The following is a 27,370-nucleotide window of genomic DNA, read 5'->3' on the forward strand; positions in this document are numbered from 1 at the left end:
TCGATTCTCGGTAGTGGGTAGCGGTTCTTTATGGTAAGTTTGTTCAACTCTCGGTAGTCGATACACAACCTGAATGTACCATCTTTCTTCTTGACAAACAAAACAGGAGCTCCCCACGGTGATGTGCTTGGTCGAATGAAACCACGCTCTAAAAGTTCTTGTAATTGGCTTTGCAGTTCTTTCATCTCGCTGGGTGCGAGTCTGTAAGGAGCACGAGCTATTGATGCAGCTCCTGGTACAATATCTATTTGAAATTCAACGGATCGATGTGGGGGTAATCCCGGTAATTCTTTCGGAAATACATCGGGAAATTCTTTTGCAATGGGAACATCATTGATGTTCTTTTCTTCAGTTTGTACTTTCTCGACGTGTGCTAGAACAGCATAGCAACCTTTTCTTATTAGTTTTTGTGCCTTCAAATTACTAATAAGATGTAGCTCCGTGTTGCCCTTTTCTCCGTACACCATTAAGGATTTTCCTTTTTCTCGTATAATGCGAATTGCATTTTTGTAACAAACGATCTCTGCTTTCACTTCTTTCAACCAGTCCATACCGATTATCACATCAAAACTCCCTAACTCTACTGGTATCAAATCAATCTTAAATGTTTCGCTAACCAGTTTAATTTCTCGATTCCGACATATATTATCTGCTGAAATTAATTTACCATTTGCTAATTCGAGTAAAAATTTACTATCCAAAGGCGTCAATGGACAACTTAATTTAGCACAAAAATCTCTACTCATATAGCTTCTATCCGCACCCGAATCAAATAAAACGTAAGCAGATTTATTGTCAATAAGAAACGTACCCGTAACAAGCTCCGGGTCTTCCTGTGCCTCTGCCGCATTAATATTGAAAACTCTTCCGCGGCCTTGTCCATTCATGTTCTCCTGGTTCGGGCAATTTCTAATAATGTGGCCCGGTTTTCCACATTTATAACAAACTACATTGGCATAACTTGCTCCGACACTACTTGCTCCGCCATTAATCGTTCCGACACCATTTGTTCCTTTCGTTCTATTAACCCCTGGTCCGTAGACCTCACACTTTGCCACGCTATGACCATTTCTTTTACACTTGTTGCAAAATTTGGTGCAGAACCCCGAGTGATATTTTTCACACCTTTGGCATAGCTGCTTCTGATTGTTGTTGTTGTTGCGGTTATTATTGTTGTTGGGATGATTATTGTAGTTGCTGTTGTTGTTGTTGTTGTTGTTGTTGTTGTTGTTGTTGTTGGGCCGTTTGTTGTAGTTGCGATTAATGTTGCGATTGTTGGGATAATTGTTGCGATTATTGTTGTAATTGCTGTTGTTATTGTATTGGTGATTCTTGTCACCGTTTTCCTCCCACTTTCTTTTGACTTGCTTCACATTGGCCTCTTCAGTAGTCTGTTCTTTAATTCTTTCTTCAATCTGGTTCACTAGTTTGTGAGCCATTCTACATGCCTGTTGTATGGAGGAGGGCTCGTGTGAACTTATATCTTCTTGGATTCTTTCCGGTAATCCTTTCACAAACGCGTCGATCTTCTCTTCCTCATCTTCGAATGCTCCCGGACACAATAGGCACAATTCTGTGAATCGTCTTTCGTACGTGGTAATATCAAATCCTTGGGTTCGTAACCCTCTAAGTTCTATCTTGAGCTTATTGACCTCGGTTCTGGGACGGTACTTCTCGTTCATCAAGTGCTTGAATGCTGACCACGGTAGTGCGTACGCATCGTCTTGTCCCACTTGCTCTAGATAGGTATTCCACCATGTTAACGCAGAACCTGTGAAGGTATGCGTAGCGTACTTCACTTTGTCCTCTTCAGTACACTTACTTATGGCAAACACCGATTCGACCTTCTCGGTCCACCGTTTCAATCCGATCGGTCCTCCGGTTCCATCAAATTCCAAAGGTTTGCAGGCAGTGAATTCTTTGTAGGTGCATCCTACACGATTTCCTGTACTGCTAGATCCAAGGTTATTGTTGGTATGTAGTGCAGCCTGTACTGCGGCTATGTTTGAAGCTAGAAAAGTACAGAATTCCTCTTCATTCATATTCACGGTGTGTCGAGTAGTCGGTGCCATTTCCTTCAAAATAGTCAAATGGAACAAGTTAATCATACAGAATATTAAGAGTAGTTAATAGTATTTCGTAGCATAATATGAACTCATTTATAAAAGCTTTTTCTTCATATTAGCGTTTTATAAGTTTAAATTCGGGTAGTACCTACCCGTAAAGTTCATACTTAGTAGCTAATATATAATTCAACTACTACAATTCTATATGAAAAACTGATTATAATAATATTTCGCGTTCAAACTTTTACACAATATTTTACAAACTTGCAATACCGCTTATTTTACATATAGCATGAAATATAGCACACAATAAATTTGATACAAGATGGTTGTGAAGATAATTCTAGCTAGTACACAAGTCGTTCAGCAAAGGCAATAAAGACACGTAATTCATACGTCCAGAAACAAGTCATGCATTCTGGTTTTACTAGGACTACTTCCCATCCTTGGTCTTGTGGAACATAACCGTTATGGCTGTTGATAAGACAGCGTGTTGTAACGTTGTCAAAGGGATGAGGGTTACGTAATGTCCAACAGTCCCGTAACAATCTAAAAACCTCATTTCTTACCCCAATTACCGACTCCGTCACTTGTGGGAACGTTTTGTTTAATAGTTGTAGGCCGATGTTCTTGTTCTCACTTTGGTGAGAAGCGAACATTACTAATCCGTAAGCATAACATGCTTCTTTATGTTGCATGTTTGCCGCTTTTTCTAAATCACGAAGTCCAATATTCGGATATATTGAGTCAAAATAATTTCTTAACCCATTGCGTAAAATAGCATTTGGGTTCCCCGCAATATATGCGTCAAAGTAAACACATCGTAACTTATGGATTTCCCAATGTGATATCCCCCATCTTTCGAACGAAAGCCTTTTATAAACCAAGGCATTCTTGGAACGTTCTTCGAATGTCTTACAAACTGATCTCGCCTTAAATAGTTGTGCCGAAGAATTCTGACCGACTCTAGACAAGATTTCATCAATCATGTCTCCGGGTAGGTCTCTTAAAATATTGGGTTGTCTATCCATTTTGTGTTTTTATACTGTAAAATAGACAAGAGTTAGATTCAAAAAAAAAATACTTATTAATACAAGCAATTTTTACATATATCATAAAGCATAAGCACACTATATTACTTATATTACACCACACGAATACAACTATCTTATTCCGACTCGCTTGTTTCTTCTTCTTCGGTTTTGGTTCGTTTTGCCAAGTTTCTAGGGATATATGATGTTCCCCTAATACGAGCCGTCGTTATCCACATTGGTTTAGAAAAACCTGGTGGTTTAGAGGTTCCCGGGTCATTGTTACAACTTAAGGACTTCGGGGGTTGACGATACATATAAAGTTCATCGGGGTTGGAATTAGATTTCTCTATTTTTATGCCCTTTCCCTTATTATTTTCTTTTGCCTTTTTAAATTCAGTTGGGGTAATTTCTATAACATCATCGGAATTCTCGTCAGAATCCGATTCATCGGAGAATTGGTAATCCTCCCAATATTTTGCTTCCTTAGCGGAAAAACCATTGACCATAATTAACCTTGGTCGGTTGGTTGAAGATTTTCTTTTACTTAACCGTTTTATTATTTCCCCCACCGGTTCTATTTCTTCATCCGGTTCCAATTCTTCTTCCGGTTCCGATTTTTCTTCTGGTTCCGACTCTTCTTCCGGTTCCTCTTCGGGAACTTGTGAATCAGTCCACGAATCATTCCAATTTACATTTGACTCTTCATTATTATTAGGTGAGTCAATGGGACTTGTTCTAGAGGTAGACATCTATCACATAATATCAAACGCGTTAAGAGATTAATATATCACATAATATTCACATGTTAAAAATATATAGTTTCCAACAAAATTTGTTAAGCAATCATTTTTCAAGTAAACACGGTCGAAGTCCAGACTCACTAATGCATCCTAACAAACTCGATAAGACACACTAATGCAAAATTCTGGTTCTCTAAGACCAACGCTCGGATACCAACTGAAATGTCCCGTTCTTATTGATTAAAAAACGTTCCATATTAATTGATTTCGTTGCGAGGTTTTGACCTCTATATGAGACGTTTTTCAAAGACTGCACTCATTTTTAAAACAAACCATAACCTTTATTTCATAAATAAAGGTTTAAAAAGCTTTACGTAGATTATCAAATAATGATAATCTAAAATATCCTGTTTACACACGACCATTACATAATGGTTTATAATACAAATATGTTACATCGAAATCAGTTTCTTGAATACAGTTTTTACACAATATCATACAAACATGGACTCCAAATCTTGTCCTTATTTTAGTATGCAACAGCGGAAGCTCTTAATATTCACCTGAGAATAAACATGCTTTAAACGTCAACAAAAATGTTGGTGAGTTATAGGTTTAACCTATATATATCAAATCGTAACAATAGACCACAAGATTTCATATTTCAATACACATCCCATACATAGAGATAAAAATCATTCATATGGTGAACACCTGGTAACCGACATTAACAAGATGCATATATAAGAATATCCCCATCATTCCGGGACACCCTTCGGATATGATATAAATTTCGAAGTACTAAAGCATCCGGTACTTTGGATGGGGTTTGTTAGGCCCAATAGATCTATCTTTAGGATTCGCGTCAATTAGGGTGTCTGTTCCCTAATTCTTAGATTACCAGACTTAATAAAAAGGGGCATATTCGATTTCGATAATTCAACCATAGAATGTAGTTTCACGTACTTGTGTCTATTTTGTAAATCAATTATAAAACCTGCATGTATTCTCATCCCAAAAATATTAGATTTTAAAAGTGGGACTATAACTCACTTTCACAGATTTTTACTTCGTCGGGAAGTAAGACTTGGCCACTGGTTGATTCACGAACCTATAACAATATATACATATATATCAAAGTATGTTCAAAATATATTTACAACACTTTTAATATATTTTGATGTTTTAAGTTTATTAAGTCAGCTGTCCTCGTTAGTAACCTACAACTAGTTGTCCACAGTTAGATGTACAGAAATAAATCGATAAATATTATCTTGAATCAATCCACGAACCAGTGTATACGTATCTCAGTATTGATCACAACTCAAACTATATATATTTTGGAATCAACCTCAACCCTGTATAGCTAACTCCAACATTCACATATAGAGTGTCTATGGTTGTTCCGAAATATATATAGATGTGTCGACATGATAGGTTAAAACATTGTATACGTGTCTATGGTATCTCAAGATTACATAATATACAATACAAGTTGATTAAGTTATGGTTGGAATAGATTTGTTACAAATTTTCACGTAGCTAAAATGAGAAAAATTATCCAATCTTGTTTTACCCATAACTTCTTCATTTAAATCCGTTTTGAGTGAATCAAATTGCTATGGTTTCATATTGAACTCTATTTTATGAATCTAAACAGAAAAAGTATAGGTTTATTGTTGGAAAAATAAGTTACAAGTCATTTTTGTAAAGGTAGTCATTTCAGTCGAAAGAACGACGTCTAGATGACCATTTTAGAAAACATACTTCCACTTTGAGTTTAACCATAATTTTTGGATATAGTTTCATGTTCATAATAAAAATAATTTTCTCAGAATAACAACTTTTAAATCAAAGTTTATCATAGTTTTTAATTAACTAACCCAAAACAGCCCGCGGTGTTACTACGACGGCGTAAATTCGGTTTTACGGTGTTTTTCGTGTTTCCAGGTTTTAAATCATTAAGCTAGCATATCATATAGATATAGAACATGTGTTTAGTTGATTTTAAAAGTCAAGTTAGAAGGATTAACTTTTGTTTGCGAATAAGTTTAGAATTAAATAAACTATGTTCTAGTGATTACAAGTTTAAACCTTCGAATAAGATAGCTTTATATGTATGAATCGAATGATGTTATGAACATCATTACTACCTTAAGTTCCTTGGATAAACCTACTGGAAAAGAGAAAATGGATCTAGCTTCAACGGATCCTTGGATGGCTCGAAGTTCTTGAAGCAGAATCATGACACGAAAACAAGTTCAAGTAAGATCATCACTTGAAATAAGATTGTTATAGTTATAGAAATTGAACCAAAGTTTGAATATGATTATTACCTTGTATTAGAATGATAACCTACTGTAAGAAACAAAGATTTCTTGAGGTTGGATGATCACCTTACAAGATTGGAAGTGAGCTAGCAAACTTGAAAGTATTCTTGATTTTATGTAACTAGAACTTGTAGAATATATGAAGAACACTTAGAACTTGAAGATAGAACTTGAGAGAGATCAATTAGATGAAGAAAATTGAAGAATGAAAGTGTTTGTAGGTGTTTTTGGTCGATGGTGTATGGATTAGATATAAAGGATATGTAATTTTGTTTTCATGTAAATAAGTCATGAATGATTACTCATATTTTTGTAATTTTATGAGATATTTCATGCTAGTTTCCAAATGATGGTTCCCACATGTGTTAGGTGACTCACATGGGCTGCTAAGAGCTGATCATTGGAGTGTATATACCAATAGTACATACATCTAAAAACTGTGTATTGTACGAGTACGAATACGGGTGCATACGAGTAGAATTGTTGATGAAACTGAACGAGGATGTAATTGTAAGCATTTTTGTTAAGTAGAAGTATTTTGATAAGTGTATTGAAGTCTTTAAAAAGTGTATAAATACATATTAAAACACTACATGTATATACATTTTAACTGAGTCGTTAAGTCATCGTTAGTCGTTACATGTAAGTGTTGTTTTGAAACCTTTAGGTTAATGATCTTGTTAAATGTTGTTAAACCAATGTTTATAATATCAAATGAGATTTTAAATTATTATATTATCATGATATTATCATGTATGAATATCTCTTAATATGATATATATACATTAAATGTCTTTACAACGATAATCGTTACATATATGTCTCGTTTAAAAATCATTAAATTAGTAGTCTTGTTTTTACATATGTAGTTCATTGTTAATATACTTAATGATATGTTTACTTATCATAGTATCATGTTAACTATATATATATCCATATATATGTCATCATATAGTTTTTACAAGTTTTAACGTTCGTGAATCACCGGTCAACTTGGGTGGTCAATTGTCTATATGAAACATATTTCAATTAATCAAGTCTTAACAAGTTTGATTGCTTAACATGTTGGAAACATTTAATCATGTAAATATCAATCTCAATTAATATATATAAACATGGAAAAGTTCAGGTCACTACAGTACCTACCCGTTAAATAAATTTCGTCCCGAAATTTTAAGCTGTTGAAGGTGTTGACGAATCTTCTGGAAATAGATGCGGGTATTTCTTCTTCATCTGATCTTCACGCTCCCAGGTGAACTCAGGTCCTCTACGAGCATTCCATCGAACCTTAACAATTGGTATCTTGTTTTGCTTAAGTCTTTTAACCTCACGATCCATTATTTCGACGGGTTCTTCGATGAATTGGAGTTTTTCGTTGATTTGGATTTCATCTAACAGAATAGTGAGATTTTCTTTAGCAAAACATTTCTTCAAATTCGAGACGTGGAAAGTGTTATGTACAGCCGCGAGTTATTGAGGTAACTCAAGTCGGTAAGCTACTGGTCCGACACGATCAATAATCTTGAATGGTCCAATATACCTTGGATTTAATTTCCCTCGTTTACCAAATCGAACAACGCCTTTCCAAGGTGTAACTTTAAGCATGACCATCTCTCCAATTTCAAATTCTATATCTTTTCTTTTAATGTCAGCGTAGCTCTTTTGTCGACTTTGGGCGGTTTTCAACCGTTGTTGAATTTGGATGATCTTCTCGGTAGTTTCTTGTATAATCTCCGGACCCGTAATCTGTCTATCCCCCACTTCACTCCAACAAATCGGAGACCTGCACTTTCTACCATAAAGTGCTTCAAACGGCGCCATCTCAATGCTTGAATGGTAGCTGTTGTTGTAGGAAAATTCTACTAACGGTAGATGTCGATCCCAACTGTTTCCGAAATCAATAACACATGCTCGTAGCATGTCTTCAAGCGTTTGTATCGTCCTTTCACTCTGCCCATCAGTTTGTGGATGATAGGCAGTACTCATGTCTAGACGAGTTCCTAATGCTTGCTGTAATGTCTGCCAGAATCTTGAAATAAATCTGCCATCCCTATCAGAGATAATAGAGATTGGTATTCCATGTCTGGAGACGACTTCCTTCAAATACAGTCGTGCTAACTTCTCCATCTTGTCATCTTCTCTTATTGGCAGGAAGTGTGCTGATTTGGTGAGACGATCAACTATTACCCAAATAGTATCAAAACTACTTGCAGTCCTTGGCAATTTAGTGATGAAATCCATGGTAATGTTTTCCCATTTCCATTCCAGGATTTCGGGTTGTTGAAGTAGACCTGATGGTTTCTGATGCTCAGTTTTGACCTTAGAACACGTCAAACATTCTCCTACGTATTTAGCAACATCGGCTTTCATACCCGGCCACCAAAAATGTTTCTTGAGATCCTTGTACATCTTCCCCGTTCCAGGATGTATTGAGTATCTGGTTTTATGAGATTCTCTAAGTACCATTTCTCTCATATCTCCAAATTTTGGTACCCAAATCCTTTCAGCCCTATACCGGGTTCCGTCTTCCCGAATATTAAGATGCTTCTCCGATCCTTTGGGTATTTCATTCTTTAAATTTCCCTCTTTTAAAACTCCTTGTTGCGCCTCCTTTATTTGAGTAGTAAGGTTATTATGAATCATTATATTCATAGATTTTACTCGAATGGGTTCTCTGTCCTTCCTGCTCAAGGCATCGGCTACCACATTTGCCTTCCCCGGGTGGTAACGAATCTCAAAGTCGTAATCATTCAATAATTCAATCCACCTACGCTGCCTCATATTCAGTTGTTTCTGATTAAATATGTGTTGAAGACTTTTGTGGTCGGTATATATAATACTTTTGACCCCATATAAGTAGTGCCTCCAAGTCTTTAATGCAAAAACAACCGCGCCTAATTCCAAATCATGCGTCGTATAATTTTGTTCGTGAATCTTCAATTGTCTAGACGCATAAGCAATCACCTTCGTTCGTTGCATTAATACACAACTGAGACCTTGCTTTGATGCATCACAATAAATCACAAAATCATCATTCCCTTCAGGCAATGACAATATAGGTGCCGTAGTTAGCTTTTTCTTCAATAACTGAAACGCTTTCTCTTGTTCATCATTCCATTCAAATTTCTTCCCTTTATGCGTTAATGCAGTCAAGGGTTTTGCTATTCTGGAAAAGTCTTGGATGAACCTTCTGTAGTAACCAGCTAGTCCTAAAAACTGGCGTATGTGTTTCGGAGTTTCCGGGGTTTCCCACTTTTCAACAGTTTCTATCTTTGCCGGATCCACCTTAATACCTTCTTTGTTCACTACGTGACCGAGGAATTGAACTTCTTCCAACCAAAATGCACACTTTGAAAACTTAGCGTACAATTCTTCCTTCCTCAATACTTCTAACACCTTTCTCAAATGTTCACCGTGTTCTTGGTCATTCTTTGAGTAAATAAGTATGTCATCAATGAAAACAATGACAAACTTGTCAAGGTATGGTCCACACACTCGGTTCATAAGGTCCATGAACACAGCTGGTGCATTAGTTAAACCAAACGGCATGACCATAAACTCATAATGACCGTAACGTGTTCTGAAAGCAGTATTTGGAATATCATCTTCTTTCACCCGCATTTGATGATACCCGGAACGTAAGTCAATCTTTGAATAAACAGACGAGCCTTGTAGTTGATCAAATAAGTCGTCGATTCTCGGTAGTGGGTAGCGGTTCTTGATGGTAAGTTTGTTCAACTCTCGGTAGTCGATACACAACCTGAATGTACCATCTTTCTTCTTGACAAACAAAACAGGAGCTCCCCACGGTGATGTGCTTGGTCGAATGAAACCACGCTCTAAAAGTTCTTGTAATTGGCTTTGCAGTTCTTTCATCTCGCTGGGTGCGAGTCTGTAAGGAGCACAAGCTATTGATGCAGCTCCTGGTACAATATCTATTTGAAATTCAACGGATCGATGTGGGGGTAATCCCGGTAATTCTTTCGGAAATACATCGGGAAATTCTTTTGCAATGGGAACATCATTGATGTTCTTTTCTTCAGTTTGTACTTTCTCGACGTGTGCTAGAACAGCATAGCAACCTTTTCTTATTAGTTTTTGTGCCTTCAAATTACTAATAAGATGTAGCTTCGTGTTGCCCTTTTCTCCGTACACCATTAAGGATTTTCCTTTTTCTCGTATAATGCGAATTGCATTTTTGTAACAAACGATCTCTGCTTTCACTTCTTTCAACCTGTCCATACCGATTATCACATCAAAACTCCCTAACTCTACTGGTATCAAATCAATCTTAAATGTTTCGCTAACCAGTTTAATTTCTCGATTCCGACATATATTATCTGCTGAAATTAATTTACCATTTGCTAATTCGAGTAAAAATTTACTATCCAAAGGCGTCAATGGACAACTTAATTTAGCACAAAAATCTCTACTCATATAGGCATTTTGTAAATAGCTGGTTTAGGAATTCTTCCTTGTTCGAAAACGTTTGACGAACTTTGACCAAATCAGATACCTGATACGTGGTTGGAATTGGGGTCGTAAATTCTGGGTTTTCTTCATCTTGCTGACTGTGTAGAGTTGGCAAATTCCAGAATAAATCTTGTTTTTCTTCATCTTCATCATCTTCATCTTCCTCGTCACTTGCTTCATCCGATTCACTAGACGCAGCAACAGGTATAAACGGGTTCTCTATTTTTTTTAGTTTACACACGTTCTCGGCGCCATGGTTGAAGAAGTCAAATTCTTCTGTGTTTGGAGGTGGTATTTCAGCCAGCTGTTGTTCCAAATGGTGTGTTTCGAGGTTTGGTTCAGAATTGTGTAATTCATCCTGTTCTTTTTGCAGATGGTGAGTTTGTTTGTTTGGTTGAGACTCGAGTATTCGGAGGTTTTGTTGGAGATGGTGTGTTTGTGGATTTTGTTGGGGCTGAAGTGTTTCTAGATTTTGTTGGAGATGGTGTGTTTGTGGATTTTGTCCGGGTTGAAGCATTCTAACTTTGTCGACAACATAAATATCAATAGGCTCGTTTGTGACAGCGTGTTTTAAAAACTTAAAGATATCTTCATGATCATCAGTAATATCAAAAATATGATTATTATCAATATATCTTAGCGAAACAGGTGCATTAGGTGGCAATTCAAATTTTTTAAGAATTTTCCTTAACAATACTTTTCGATTTATTAGTTTTTGTGGAGCAAGTGGTAGTTTTAATCTGGTTCTAAAACAATCAAGAGGCAGATACATAGGTATGTTGTTAACAAATTCAAAATTTTCCCCACAACATACATGAACAACAAATGCTTCATCATTACTACAGCTCATTAAGACACAAATTAGTGAAAAAATAGATAAAAGTTGGTACCTTAACGATGCTCTAATGACATGATCTTTTTGGAAATGAAGTGAAATGAAATGATTAACCTGGAGTTCTAGCCTCAATAAATACACAGGTACATAATCTTATCCGTAAAGGTACAAAAAATCTAACAAAATCTTATCCAGAAATCAGGAAAAATCCATTCTGATAAGACGCAAGGCGCAAAGCCACAAGGAGACAAGTCATAAACCTTGCGCCTTGCGCCTTGACCTAATTTATTAACACTAGGATGAAAGGGCGCAAGTTGCAAGGACTAATGATCCTTGCGCCTTGCGCGGGCAAATTCTTAAAAAAAAAAGGTTCCAACTCAGAAAGGGGTAAAAAAATGGGCAAAAAGGTGATAAACCCATATTTAAGTACCTGAGAATAAACATGCTTAAAAAGTCAACAGGAGATTGAGTGAGTTCATAGGTTTGTCATAAATAATGATTTCAGTAATAGATATAGACCACACGATTTTTATTTATAAAAGTAGATCTCGTAGGGATCTAAAAGTAGTGCCAAGTTTGTGATATTTAGACTAAACAGTTTCAAAGTTTGCCCCATGAAAAGTTGTACTGTCCTTGTCGGTTTGAATCATTATTAAGTAATACAATGACTTGGTCAAATGTATCGGGGACGTTACTCCCAATAGGCCTACCCTAATAATTAAGAATGCGTTATGTAAAAGCAATTAAAAATATCACAGTGAAGACTTTTAGGACATAGCCAGATATAGCACAGTTTAATAGTTGGTACTTGTGTCTAACGTGTAAAACAGTTATAAAAGTTGCGCATGTATTCTCAGTCCAAAAATATATATAAAAGGGGAGCTATGAAAACTCACGATACGATACGATAGTTTGTAGTAAATATGCATAGGATGGCACTGAACAAATACAGAATTGACCTCGGATTCACGAACCTATATCAAGTATATATATTAACACATATACTCGTAATCGAATAAGTTTATATATATTATTTCAATTGTTATATATTTCTATATATACTTATATATATATATATATATATATATATATATTCTATATATAAGTATTTGTTTTGATAAAATGATTTTAATAATGATAATGAATAAAGAGTTGTATTATTTTGTAATAATAATAATAATATTCATAATGATAATGGTAATATTCATAATGATACTAGTAATAATAATAATAATAATAATAATAATAATATATTGTTAATTATAGCAAAAATAATAATTTTTGTAAAAATGATAATACTTTTTAATAATAATAATACTAATAAAGATAGTCATATTAGTAATAATAATAATGATAACATTAGTAATAATACTTATAAATATAAAATGATACTAATACTAATAACAATGATAATAATAATAATTTGTATTGTTTTCAAAATAATAATAATAATAATAATAATAATAATAATAATAATAATAATAATAATAATAATAATAATAATAATAATAATAATAATAATAATAATAATAATAATAATAATAATAATTCTAATCATAATAATGATAATAATATTTAAAATAATAATAATAATACAATAATAATACTACTAATAATACTAGTAATAATAATTTTAGTAGTAATAATAATAATAGTAATTATAATTATAATTTTAATTATGTTAATAATAATACATGGTAACTTTTATTAGTAATAATAATAATTATAATAGTTATAATACTAATAATAATAATAATAATAATAATAATAATAATAATAATAATAATTAAAATCATAATAACAATAATAATATTAATAATAATAATAATAATAATAATAATAATAATAATAATAATAATAATAATAATAATAATAATAATAATAATAATAATAATAATAATAATAATAATAATAAGAAAACTACCTTAGAAGCTTTCTAAAAAAATTGCCACGGATGGGACTCGAACCCGCGACCTCATGCTAACTCAAAAACATCCCAAACCATTCCCTCTACCTTGCTTATCTGTTTTATACCCATACTTATATTTATTTAACTCGATTTATGTGTTCTTCTTTCTTCTTCCTCATAACAGTCGACCAGGGATGGAAATCAATCAATCAACAAGTTACGGTTTTGAATTAAGATGTGAAAATGAAACGAAAATAGTCACTTGATTGTTGAATTGTTTTAACAGAAAAAAATTAAAAACAGCAGCAGTGGCTGTTACGAAGAAGAAGAAAAAAATAAAACTCAATATTTGATTTTGAAATCTAGAACGTTTTAGCTTACGATTAAAACATGAAATAGGTTTGTAATCAATCCTAGAAACTTTGTAAACCCTCAATTTTAACAGAAACAACATCTAGAACTCGAATTTGATCGAAGAACGAAGTTTGAATTTTTTTAAAACCAAAACTTTGACTCTAAAATTCAAACTCGATATAGTGAATTGAGATTTGATATTTTGCAGATAGTTTACTTGAATGATTCCTAACAAGCCAGCATTTATAGATTTTGAAAATTGATTCAGATTCGAGGTGTTGGTAAAATGGTCAAGAACAGGCAGCAGAGATTTATATATTAATTGAATGATTAATTGATTGTTTATAGCCAGCAAACAAAATAAAAACTAGTAGAGAAGATTAAAAATATATCACGATTATAATAAAAAATTAAAAGCAGTCGTGGAAAAAATATATAAAAAAAGATTTGATTTATATAATACTGATTTGGTACCTTGTTTTTGACTTTTAATTTATTTGATATTAATAATTATTATTAATACTAATAATAATAATTATATTAATAATAATAATACTTTTAATAATAAAAATACTAATACTAATAATAATAGAATTAATAATAATAGTAATATTAATAATAATAATAATAATTATATTAATAATAATAATATTATTATTATTAATTATAAATAATAATGATAATAATGTTAATATGACAATATTAATAATAAAAATGATAATTTTAATTATAATTTATAATAATGATAATAATCATTATAAATGTTATTAATAATAATAATAATAATAATAATAATAATAATAATAATAATAATAATATTGTTATTAATAATAAGTTGTATTAATAATAATAATGATATTTATAATAATCTTAAAAGTGGTAATACTAATAATATTAATGTTATTAATAATTATTAATAATAATAACATTAGTAATAGTTGTAATAATAATACTTGATAATGATGAGTGATATATTATTAAAAATGATATTAATAATAATATTAATATAACGAATGCATAATTATTTACGAAGGATTATTCGTGAATCGTCGGAATTTTATAACAGTTAGGTTTAAACTTAGTCAGAAATTTCCGGGTTGTCATAGTACCTACCCGTTAAAAGAAATTTCGTCCCGAAATGTAGTTGTTGCCATCAGTCCGCGTTGTTTGTAATCAGGTGAGGATATTTTCGTTTTATTTGATCTTCACATTCCCAGGTATACTCGGGGCTTGCGTGAATTCCAACGGATAAAATATTATTTTGTTTCAAGAGTTTAAATCATACGAACCATAATTTCTACAGGTTCTTCTATGAAGTGCATTTTATCATTAACGCGGAGGTTATCTAAAGGATTAACAAGAGTATCATTGATTAGGTTTCCTTAGAAGAGATGATGACGCTATACAAGCATTTCAGTACATATGAAATGTGTTATGAATAATATTGAGCTTATTTAAACCTTGAGCGTTTATGCCACAATATTAGGGTAGTCAAAATAGAGAGGAGTTCGTGAAAATCACGGTCATGAAATTTGATAGAGATCGCTATTGTTGACAACAAGAATATTTAATGATGAATATGAGTTGAAAAATAGAGTTTTATCACCTTTGAATAGTATGGATAAAACAATTCGATTATAGGAAGAGTATAAATGAAGCTATCACAAAAGAGTGAAATGAGGAAATTAAATGTTCGTCTAACTTTTGACATAGCTAAAGTTGATTTCCGGAATTCAAGGGATTTAAAGAAATCTTCGTAATCTTTATAAGATTCGATTCTCTGGTAATTAAGGAATTTGAGATTTTCTTTAATTAAATGCGGTGAATTGCCTGGATTGCTGTGTCTGGAATTTTGCTATAAATTAGCTTCTTCCGTTTTATTATCTTCACCACTTCTATACTTTCTTTCTCGATTCGTACTTCCAAAAGATTTGTCAATATGCTTCATCCAGTTCTAATTCTGGATATAGTCCTGACTTTTATATCTATCGTGCTTCTTTTTCATCTGTCACCGAAAAAGTCGGTTTACTTCTACTATGCTCTTGGTTTTATTGTGTTTTTAGTTCTCCCGTGTCATTACGTTGCAATACGTATTAATATACACGGTTTGTAATTTATGTGTTGTTGTCAGGCTTATATTTTCCTTTATATTTAGGAGCTCCATGCTTTTGTTTTTTTCCTTCCTGACTTCAAGTCAAGCGAATAATGGTCCAGACTTCGTAGGTATGGAGTTTCGAATGATCATAATATACAAAGCAGAAAGAAAAGGTAATAGCACGATTTGATTTGTCAAGTTATCAGAATATCCAGAAAAGACCGAATCATCAAGAAAAATATTTTCTTGATATGTTTAGAGGTTAAATATAATGAAAGAGTTATGTAACATGGCAAATGATGATTATAAAGTCTATGAATCATCATCTTCCATTAAAAATTTAGCATGACTTATTGTAATATAATCACGTTGGCATGACGTCATTATATTATACTAGCTCATGCTTCAATTCCCAACACTACTTCAAATCATTCAAAATTTAAACTTTAATTATACAGAATATAGAAACTAAAACAGTTTCCTTTATGATGTAATAAAGATATCGCAAAGAGATAATTAATTGCAGACAAGAATAGTTATGAATATATCTTCAGAAATATCGAAGATATTTATAACGAAAGATACGATGATATCTTAGAATTTCCAAAATATTTAAAGTCGAAGGATAATGAGGAAAATTTTCTGTAAGGATTTAGAATGCGTAAAGAGATCTTCTATGATTTCCATCAGAAATCGAATCATCTAGATTCTTTGGGTATAGGTTTAATCCTTGTGGTTTGTCCACAGCCTCCTTCATGGTTTGCTCAATCCGTTTTTCAATACCAGATTTTCTTTTGAGCTTTTCTAACACACAATTCTTTATTATCAAGCTTCTGGTCATTAAGACCATCTACAGCTTTTGCTGCTTCATCAGCATTATTAGGGTTAACGAATCTGAATCGTTGGTTATAGTTCTAAGGTGTTTTCAAGGATTTTGAATTTGATCGTTGAACGCAGGATGTATCCTGTCAACGGATCTAACGGTTAATGAAGAAATGTTGTAAATTTCAAAAGTAATGAATGGTAAGGACGGTGGTTTGATGTGATAATTCATTGCAGAATACGAATGAATATAATTCATGAATGTAGTGATCTTTAGGAAGATAACACCTGCTAAAGCTTTACTTGAATTTCGATATGTCAAAATCAGAATATGTAATTGAATTTGTATGAAAATGGTTGTTCTTTGGTGCACAGATACATATATTGGTGGATGTAAGTAGTATAGTTACTGATTATTGAATCAGAATTTGAAGAAAGTACAATGTAACATATTAATGTGAGATATAAATACTTCTCGGGTATTACCTACCCGTTAAAATATTTTCACAATTAACAGTTTGTACAAAAGGATTTTTAATTACAATCTTTATGAAGATATACGTTCATATATGTATTCATCAGATATAATACAACGAAGGATGTACATCATAGCATATTAGTGATATGATTTAACCAAGTAGTACATACTAGTTAAGATTCACACGTAATAACTTAGTACGAAAAGATTTATTGTTGTTTCAAACTATATATATATATATATATATATATATATATATATATATATATATATATATATATATATATAAAAAGTATACATATATAATTCTTCGGGAAGAATGAGTTAATACATCTTAACTCATTATTACTAATATTCCTTGGTATCTATGGGGCGTATGATGTTGATGTTTGAGGTACTGAGTGTGATGTTGAGGCGTGGGATGCGGATGTTGTTGGTGGTGATGTTGATGGTACTGTTGGTGCTGGTTATAGTGCTGGTGTTTGTGGTACTTGGGTAGTAGGTGTGAGCCTAGCTTCCAAATCGTGCACTGTCTCCTCCAGGGTTTCTACTATACGCTCGAGTCTATGGATTTGTTCTACCCATTCCTCCGTAAGGTTTGTCAATTCTTGATATTTAGTTCGAAGTCTTCTAACTTCTTCTAATAACCCTATCTGGTTAGAATTCGGGAGTAGAGGACGAATACTGTCTTGGGCTTCATCGAGTCGACCTTCGAGGCAAAAAATCCTTGCGAAAAGAGTGAAAACGATATTGCAAACAGGTTCGCCGGTAAGCGGATCGAGTACTCTGATGTTTGGTGGTAAGCTTGGCTCGTGATAAGGAGTACCTTCTTCATTTCTCCATAGGGTGAGTATTTCGCGAACCCATCCCCATTTTCTGAAGAAATCACGGTAATTGATCGGTGGGTATGCTCCCGTCACGCTATCTTCGGAGCTAGAGGAACTTGAGGAATCAGGTGAGAAATCCATATTATGTGTTTGGAATAGGGTTTGATATGAAATGGGTGCTGGATACTGAATGATATATTCGTCTTCTTGAATACGTATATATAGCAAAAAGATTTCCGTAATTTACGGGGAAAATTTAGGAGAAGTATTTAGACAAAGTCTATTGGGATAGATATGATAAGATATGATAAGATATAATGTGTCTATACTCCAATAATGGCAGTATGACGTGTCGAGATCATAAAATGATAAGTATGTAATCTGATAATCTTTCGATTAAAGACTTTCAATTTGTAATGGTCTATTCAAGTCTAGGGTCTTGAGCTATAGGATCCTTTAAATCGGTAATCCAAACCCTTCCATTCTAGAGTTTCGTCGACGCCACTCGTCAAGAAAATTCAATGATAAAAAATAACGAGAAAGCAAAGATTTTGAAAGTAATGAATATGAATAGTAGAGATTTCAAGAATCATGGATAACATTTCATGTAATACATATGTAATACACAAAACCATGATAGATGATAAATGAATGTCGAGAATTTCAGAAATCATGGTGTCGCATTAAAATGTGGTGGCGGAATTGGATAGTACTTAGGAGAGTGAGCAGAGTTCTTAGATTAGCTCGGAATTCTAAGGAAGATTAAAGAATTTAATAAACATAGTTTCTAAGGTATAGTGTAGCATTTAACAATTAAAGGCAACAATTAAAGGCACTATGGTCAAGGAAAATTGTAGTCCTACATTGTTAAGGTACCTAATTGTATAAGGCACACATAAAATGCAATCCTGGTTCTCTACAACAAACTGCTCTGATACCAATCTGTCACACCCCCAAATAGGGCATGGGGTATTTGTGACTAATTATATCAAATCACAGTTGTATAAACGAGAACGACTCTATATGAGACGTCTTATTGAGTTTTATAGCAGAAGATAAATAGATTACATTGTATTTAGAGCATTAAGTGTTTTTAAATGAATTGGTAAGTAATGCATGAAGATGTAGTGACCCGTCCTAATCCATCCGAACGAAGTCTTCAACAGTTGGTCCCATTGCGAGGTTCTGACCTCTATATGCCATGAACGACTCCATGTAATATGAGCAAATGTACAGCGGAAGATTTCTTTCATACCTGAGAATAGACATGCTTTAAAGTGTCAACCAAAAGGTTGGTGAGTTCATTAGTTTAACATAAATAATCATTTCCATCATTTTAATAGACCACAAGATTTTCATTTCCATTTCTCATAAATATACGTCCCATGCATAGAGACAAAAATCATTCATATGGATTGAACACCTGGTAACCGACATTAACAAGATGCATATAAGAATATCTCCTATCATTCCGGGAAATCCTTCGGACATGATAAAAATGAATTCGTAGTACTAAAGCATCCGGTACTTTGGATGGGGTTCGTTAGGCCCAATAGATCTATCTTTAGGATTCGCGCCAATTAGTAGATCGGTTTACTAATTCTTAGGTTACCAAGCAAAAAGGGGCATATTCGGCTTCGATGATTCAACCATATAATGTAGTTTCAATTACTTGTGTCTATTTCGTAAAACAGTTATAAAAATAGCGCATGTATTCTCAGTCCCAAAAATATATATTGCAAAAGCATTTAAAAAGGGAGTAATGAAACTTTCAATACTGTATTTTGTAGTAAAAATACATATGACGACATTGAACAAGTGTAGGGTTGGCCTCGGATTCACGAACCTATACCAGTTATATATATTAAAACACATAATAACAATTAACATGTTTATATTAATATTGTTAATATACTTCTTATATTCATAATTTATATGTTATTTTGGTAAATAAATTAATAATTAATATTTATATATAACAGATTTCTATTAAAGTATTTTAATTAGGATATAATATATGTTATTATATATAAATGCTTAAAATGTATTAGAATTAATATTTATATATATGATTTAACTTAAAAATATATTTATATATTATTTGTACATAATTATAATAACATTTTGTTAGAACAAAATAGTACCTAATATTAATATAGATGTAAAAAATGTATTTTTATATAAATGTCTTTTAGTTTGTAAAGATTATAATAATTATGATAATAATGTTAATAATGTTAATAATAATACCAATACTTATTTTAATGACAGTAGTAATAATAATAATAATAATAATAATAATAATAATAATAATAATAATAATAATAATAATAATAATAATGATGATAATAATAATAATAATAATAATAATAATAATAATAATAATAATAATAATAATAATAATAATAATAATAATGGTAATAGTAGTACTACCTCAAAGGAGTAGCCCTTAAAAATAATGCCCAAGTCCGGTTTTGAACCCACGACCTCCCGCTAACCCGATAACATCCTTAACCATTCTGCTGTTCTATATTTTAGTTTTAACTTCACAAACTAATAGATATAACTCCTATGTCTAGCTGTCTTTCTTCTTCTTCTTTTTCTAAAAAAAATGCTTGAGTCCAGGTTCGAACCCGTGACCTCTCCCTTAAACACAACACTCCTAACCATCCTTCCATCTCTGTTTTTCTGTTTCAATTAGTTCCTTCTAATTATTTAACCTGTTTACTTTCTGTATGGTTTCCTTCTTCCTCACAGTTTCATCATCTTGCCACCATTATTATTGTTATCTTATCATCGTAAATTTTTTTAGGAACGAACAGTAGTAGCACGTCGACAAACAACAAAAGCTAGTCCAAATGAATGTTGGGCCGGTTTAGAACAAAGTTTAAATCAAATGTATAATGGCTTCGGCCCAAATAGAAGTTAGAATATGTTAATCCAATAATGCAATTTGCCACAGCCCAACTAGGAATGAAAGTTCACAGCTCAAGCTTCTGTTATCCTTGCCATTTCCGTAATATCAGTATCATATTATAAGGAACAAAAATCAACGTGCCTTTATCACTTTGGGTCGGTCATATTGAAAAAGAAAAAGAGAACATATTCAACTTTAATCATTAAGTAACTCTTAACATCACCACCTCACTATTTTAATTATGAATTAGTGAATTGCCTTTGTCCCACCACGAAACTAGAATGATCAGCACAAAAAATTGTCGGCCATGACATTGTCCTTTGTCCCACAAGTATAATTTGTCTCAAGATTGATTGGGTGTGTATTAATAATCGCATTGACAAAGCTAATTGTGATCATAACCACTCAACAAAATTACCTTTTCTTTCTTGAGTTTAATTTCCAACGGAAACAAAAGAGAAGCACGCATGCATCATTGAGAAAAGAAATGATAGAAAGAATGATGGTGAAAGGACCCGTTCATATACATTATAAACTATTCACAATAGTTGATTACATTGCGAGGTATTTGACCTCTATATGATACATTTTACAAACATTGCATTCGTTTTTAAAAGACAATCTTTCTTTACATAAAAAATTGACAGGCATGCATACCATTTCATAATATCCACTATCCAACTATAAATTGATTTAATAATAATCTTTGATGAACTCAATGACTCGAATGCAATGTTCTTCGAAATATGCTATGAAAGACTCCAAGTAATATCTTTAAAATGAGCAAATGCACAGCGAAAGATTTCTTTAACACCTGAGAATAAACATGCTTTAAAGTGTCAACCAAAAGGTTGGTGAGTTCATTAGTTTATCATAATCATTTATTTCCATCATTTTAATAGACCACAAGAATTTCATTTCCAGTTCTCATAAATATACGTCCCATGCATAGAGACAAAAAATAATCTTTCATATGGTGAACACCTGGTAACCGACATTAACTAGATACATATAAGAATATCCCCTATCATTCCGGGATCCTCCTTCGGACATGATATAAATTTCGAAGTACTAAAGCATCCGGTACTTTGGATGGGGTTTGTTAGGCCCAATAGATCTATCTTTAGGATTCGCGTCAATTAGGGTGTCTGTTCCCTAATTCTTAGATTACCAGACTTTAATAAAAAGGGGCATATTCGATTTTGATAATTCAACCATAGAATGTAGTTTCAATTACTTGTGTCTATTTCGTCAAACATTTATAAAAGCGCATGTATTCTCAGTCCCAAAAATATAAAGGGTAAAAAGGTAAATGAAACTCACCATACTGTATTTCGTAGTAAAAATACATATAACGTCATTGAACAAGTGCAAGGTTGGCCTCGGATTCACGAACCTAAATTAATTATATATATTTATGTGTTGGTCAATATTTGTCTAACAAATTAGGTCAAGTCAAAGTGTACCACAATCCTAATGCTCGAGATTAATATGCAAAAGTCAACAAAAGTAAATTTGACTCAAAATAATTTCCAAAAATCTATACATGATTAATATATAGTTTAAATATCGTCGTTTTATATTTTTAAATATTTTTAAAAGATTTATTAGAGTAAATAATATAATTTATTTATTAATAAATAAAATTTTATATTATATTTATATAATAAAATATACTTTTATATATATTAAGTAATAAAATTTATAGGGTTCATTTAATATTATAAAGATAATATGATAGGTATTATTAAAGTAAGTTATTACACGTAGTAAAATATGTTTGTATCAAATATTTATTTGATAAAATAATATCTATAATGATAGTAAGTAAAAGTTGTATTATTTTGTAATAATTATTATTATTATAAAATATCAATATTTATAATTACTAAGATGACATTATGATAAAACGATAATTCTAATTATGATAACTTTAATATTTACGATAATTTTTAATATTATCTTTAAAATAATAATTCTATTTAAAATAATAATAATAATGATATTTTATAGTAACAATGACATTTCTATTAAAATGATAATTTTTGTTAAAATGATAGTTTTAATACTAACGATAATTTTAATAATAATAGTAATGATAAAAATAATAAGAACGATAATTTTATCTAAATCAATATCTTATAATATTTTAATTTCATCATGATACTCTTACCCATTATTTCCTAATCGTTTCGTTTAATAGCTTTTAATCATCTTTTATATCGTGTTCGTAATAATGATAATAATAGTAATCAAAATAATTAGGCGTTACAAATATTTGTTTTAATTACACTAATATTAATAATGATAGTTACTATAACATTATTAACGATAATACTAATAATTATCTTAATAATAATATAGTAATAATAATAATAACAATAACAATAACCATTTTTAAATAATGATATATATATATTAATAATGATAATAATAATAATAATACAAATAATAATAATAATAATAATAATAATAATAATAATAATAATAATAATAATAATAATAATAATAATAATAATAATAATAATTGGATAATAATAATAATACTAATTATAACTATAACGATAATAACGATAGTAATAATAAAAAAAATAACAATTTTTAAATATAAATCCTTTTATTGATAAAGATAATAATAATAATAAGATAAAACTAGAACGACGATAATAACGACGATAATAATAATCATTTTTAATAATAATACAAAAATTCGATGGACTATAACTTCAAATCCGTTCATCGAAATCATTCGATATCTAAATGAAAAGTTCTTAATTTTTCGCTAGCTTTCCAACGACATGCATATCTTATACCTTATCTCAGTCGCATATATAACTAATTCAGGATTCAACATAACCTAACTAAAGGCAATATCAAAAGTACAAACATGCATAATCCTATATACTCGAGCACTAGTCAGGGATACACTATTAGTATGTAAAAGTTAAATTATGAGTACTCACGTATCAATATTGAGATTCAATATTGCAGGAAAGGTACGTAGACGCAACGGAGATGATAAACACTATATTGACCTCACGAGCATACCCATGAACCATACCCAATCACCTCCATAGCTATAACCCATAATTTCCTTAATCCAATCCCACTCGAAAAACAATTTCGAAATCACTCGGACAGCACTCTGACGTAATAATTTATGTATACTAATAATATCTTGAAATAATACGGAGTAAATATATATATATATATATATATATATATATATATATATATATATATATATATATATATATATATATGTAAATCGATTGAGAGAGTTTAGAGAAAAATATTTTCAAGTTTCTATGAAATAATGAAACCTATTGAATTCTATTTATAATAGATTTTTGAATTATTAAAGTGAATTATTAAAGTATGAATTATTAAAGTGAATTATTAAAGTATGAATTATTAAAGTGAATTATTAAAGTATGAATTATTAAAGTGAATTATTAAAGTATGAATTATTAAAGTGAATTATTAAAGTTAAAGTAAAGTAAAAATAAAGTAAAGGTAAAGTTTAAGTATAGTAAAAGTATAAAACTATGTACGTATAATACGCGTATAAATATATATAATATTAATTTAAATTGTTATATATATTTAATAAAATAAAATATAAATATCATTATCTTTATCATACTGGTTAAGTAATGAGTTGTCAAAAGTGGTTCTAGATATTTATAAAAGTTATATACGTTTTAATAATAAAGTTCTTTTTAAACTGAAAACGTTTTTGTACGTTTGAAACTAAATCAAATAAATATAATAATTTTGTTTTCCAAAACCAAATATATATTTTTAAGAATCATTTTGTTTAAAGGTTAAAATAATGGAAATCGTTATATCATAAAATGCTTTAGAAAAGTAGAATCATATATATTCATAATAGGTTTCAAGTTTTTAAATTAAAGTTTGTTGGTGAAGCATGGGATAAAGTTCAAAGGTTAAATAAATGTATGAAATCATCTTAATGAAAAATGTCGAGTTACTTAACTTGTCGATATCCAGCATCTAAGTTATTTACACTTCACGTTCTTACTTATAAATCACTTTACCATTTTTCGAATGTTGTCAAAAAGAATAGATTTCTTAAATCACAGAGGACCTCATAACATAGACCCGTAATGATATCATAATGTATCTGATAAATCAATCATTTGATATTATCTTCTAATTCCATCGATAAACATATTGAAATAAATACGTTCATGTAAAGTATTATACGTTTAATACTTTATTAATATTCTCAAGTTATAATATATATATACATATATATACATATTTATTTATATATAACGGTTCGTGAATCGTCGGAATTTGGTCGAGGTTATAATGAATGTATGAACACAATTTAAAATTCTTGAGATTTAACTTAACAAACTTTGCTTATCGTGTCGGAATAATATAAAGATAAAGTTTAAATTTGGTTGGAAATTTCCGGGTTGTCACAGTACCTACCCGTTAAAGAAATTTCATCCCGAAATTTGAGTGGAAAGGTCGTGAATGATAATAAGTATGTTTTCATGATGCATACAGGCTGAAAATTAGAGTTTTATCATCCGCGAATAATTTGGATAAACAATCCATTTATATGAAGAGTACGAATGAAGCTAACATAGAAGAGTGAAATGAGTAAGTGTAGATTCATCTTATCATTTGACGTAGATATGATTAATTTCCAGATTTGAAGAAAATCTTTGTAATAAGATTTGATTCTCAGGTAACAAAAGGAATTAGGATCCGCTTTAAATGCGATCGTCCATTTTAATTGTTCTGTCGGAGATTTTCTTATAAATTCAACTCCTTCGTTTTCTTACAACTCACACCTTTTGTTGATATATTTTATGCAAGTCTCTAGACATCTACCCACGTCCATTGTAGGTACAACAGTTTACAGGCCACCATGATCGTTCGTTATTATCCTATCCGTGTTTGTATGTGGTTACAGCAACTGCAGAAACGAGATTTGGATGTTTGACTATGTTAGACTTAGTCAGACATCCGAGTGAAGCCTTACTCGTACGGCTGACAGGCTCATACGCACGGTTGATGCTGAGCTAAGTCACAATTACCACCTAAATGAGAAGACACAAGTGAGTGATCACCCGTACGGCTGATGAAGCCAACTCGTATATGTGATGGATGAATCGTACGGGTGAGTCAACAGCAGGGGTATATAAAGTCTTATGTTCTTCATTTTAGGTTAAGCCTCTCATTTGTTACACACACTCAGATCTGGTGAGCTCCTCCGATTCTCTCTCAACCCAAATCACCCAGGTGGTGAATAATAGCTCTAGGTGTTGATCTAATCACACTTGATTTAGTTGTGGTATGACTAAATTAATCCAAAAAAGCTTAACCTATTCACTAGAGGGTTTGATTCACTTATTCCGTCATTGTGTGAGTTAAATCTGTTGATTTCTAAGTTCCTAGTCATGTTTCATCACCTTCTATTCTTTCCCCCTCAACTCATATTTTAAAGTATTCATCAATATGCTCCATCCAGTTCTGATTCTCGATATACTTATAACTTTCATATCGGTCATTCTTCTTTTTCATCTACCGCCGGAAGAATCTATTTACTTCTACTATACTCTTGGGTTTATAGTGTTTCTAGTTCTCCCGTGTCTTTATATTGCTATATGCATCGATATATATGGTTTATAATTTTTGGTTTGTCGTTGGGCTTTATATCTTCCCTTATATTTCAAAGTCTCTGTTTCTATCTTCTATAATCATTGTCATCCACAGTTAATGCTCTCTTTTATTTGCTGCAATTTATACCCCAATTTCTATTTCAGAGTTTTGTCCTTTCGTTTTTTCTTCTTGCGATTAAGCACCACTTGTAATGGTCCAGAATTCACAGATATGAATTTCGGAATGAAAATTGTTAATGTTCTAGGAAGGAAATTGTGATGGCAAGATCTTGACTTGTCAAATTACTAGAATACCTTGGAAAAGGCCGAATCATCAAGAAACTCAGCATGAATTACTGTAATATAATCACGTTGATCAAGTGTCATTATATTATACTAGCTCATGCTTCAGTTTCCAACACTACTTCAAAAACATTTATATTTTAAACTCAAAGGTTTACAGAGTATAGGAACTAAACAGTTTCCTTTTTGATGTAATACATATAGCGCAAAGAGATAAATGATTCCTGATAAGAATAGTTATGGAAATATCTTCAGAAATATGGAGGATATTTATAATGAAAGATACGATGATATCTTAGAATTTCTAATATCAAAGGATGATGAAGAATATTGTCTGTAAGGGTTTAGTGTCAGGAGCAAGGTGTAGTGACCCGAACTTTTCCATGTTTATATATATTAATTGAGATTGATATTTACATGATTAAATGTTTCCAACATGTTAAGCAATCAAACTTGTTAAGACTTGATTAATTGAAATATGTTTCATATAGACAATTGACCACCCAAGTTGACCGGTGATTCACGAACGTTAAAACTTGTAAAAA

The sequence above is a fragment of the Rutidosis leptorrhynchoides genome, chromosome 9 (assembly GCF_046630445.1).
Source record: "Rutidosis leptorrhynchoides isolate AG116_Rl617_1_P2 chromosome 9, CSIRO_AGI_Rlap_v1, whole genome shotgun sequence".
In the NCBI taxonomy this organism is placed as follows: Eukaryota; Viridiplantae; Streptophyta; class Magnoliopsida; order Asterales; family Asteraceae; genus Rutidosis; species Rutidosis leptorrhynchoides.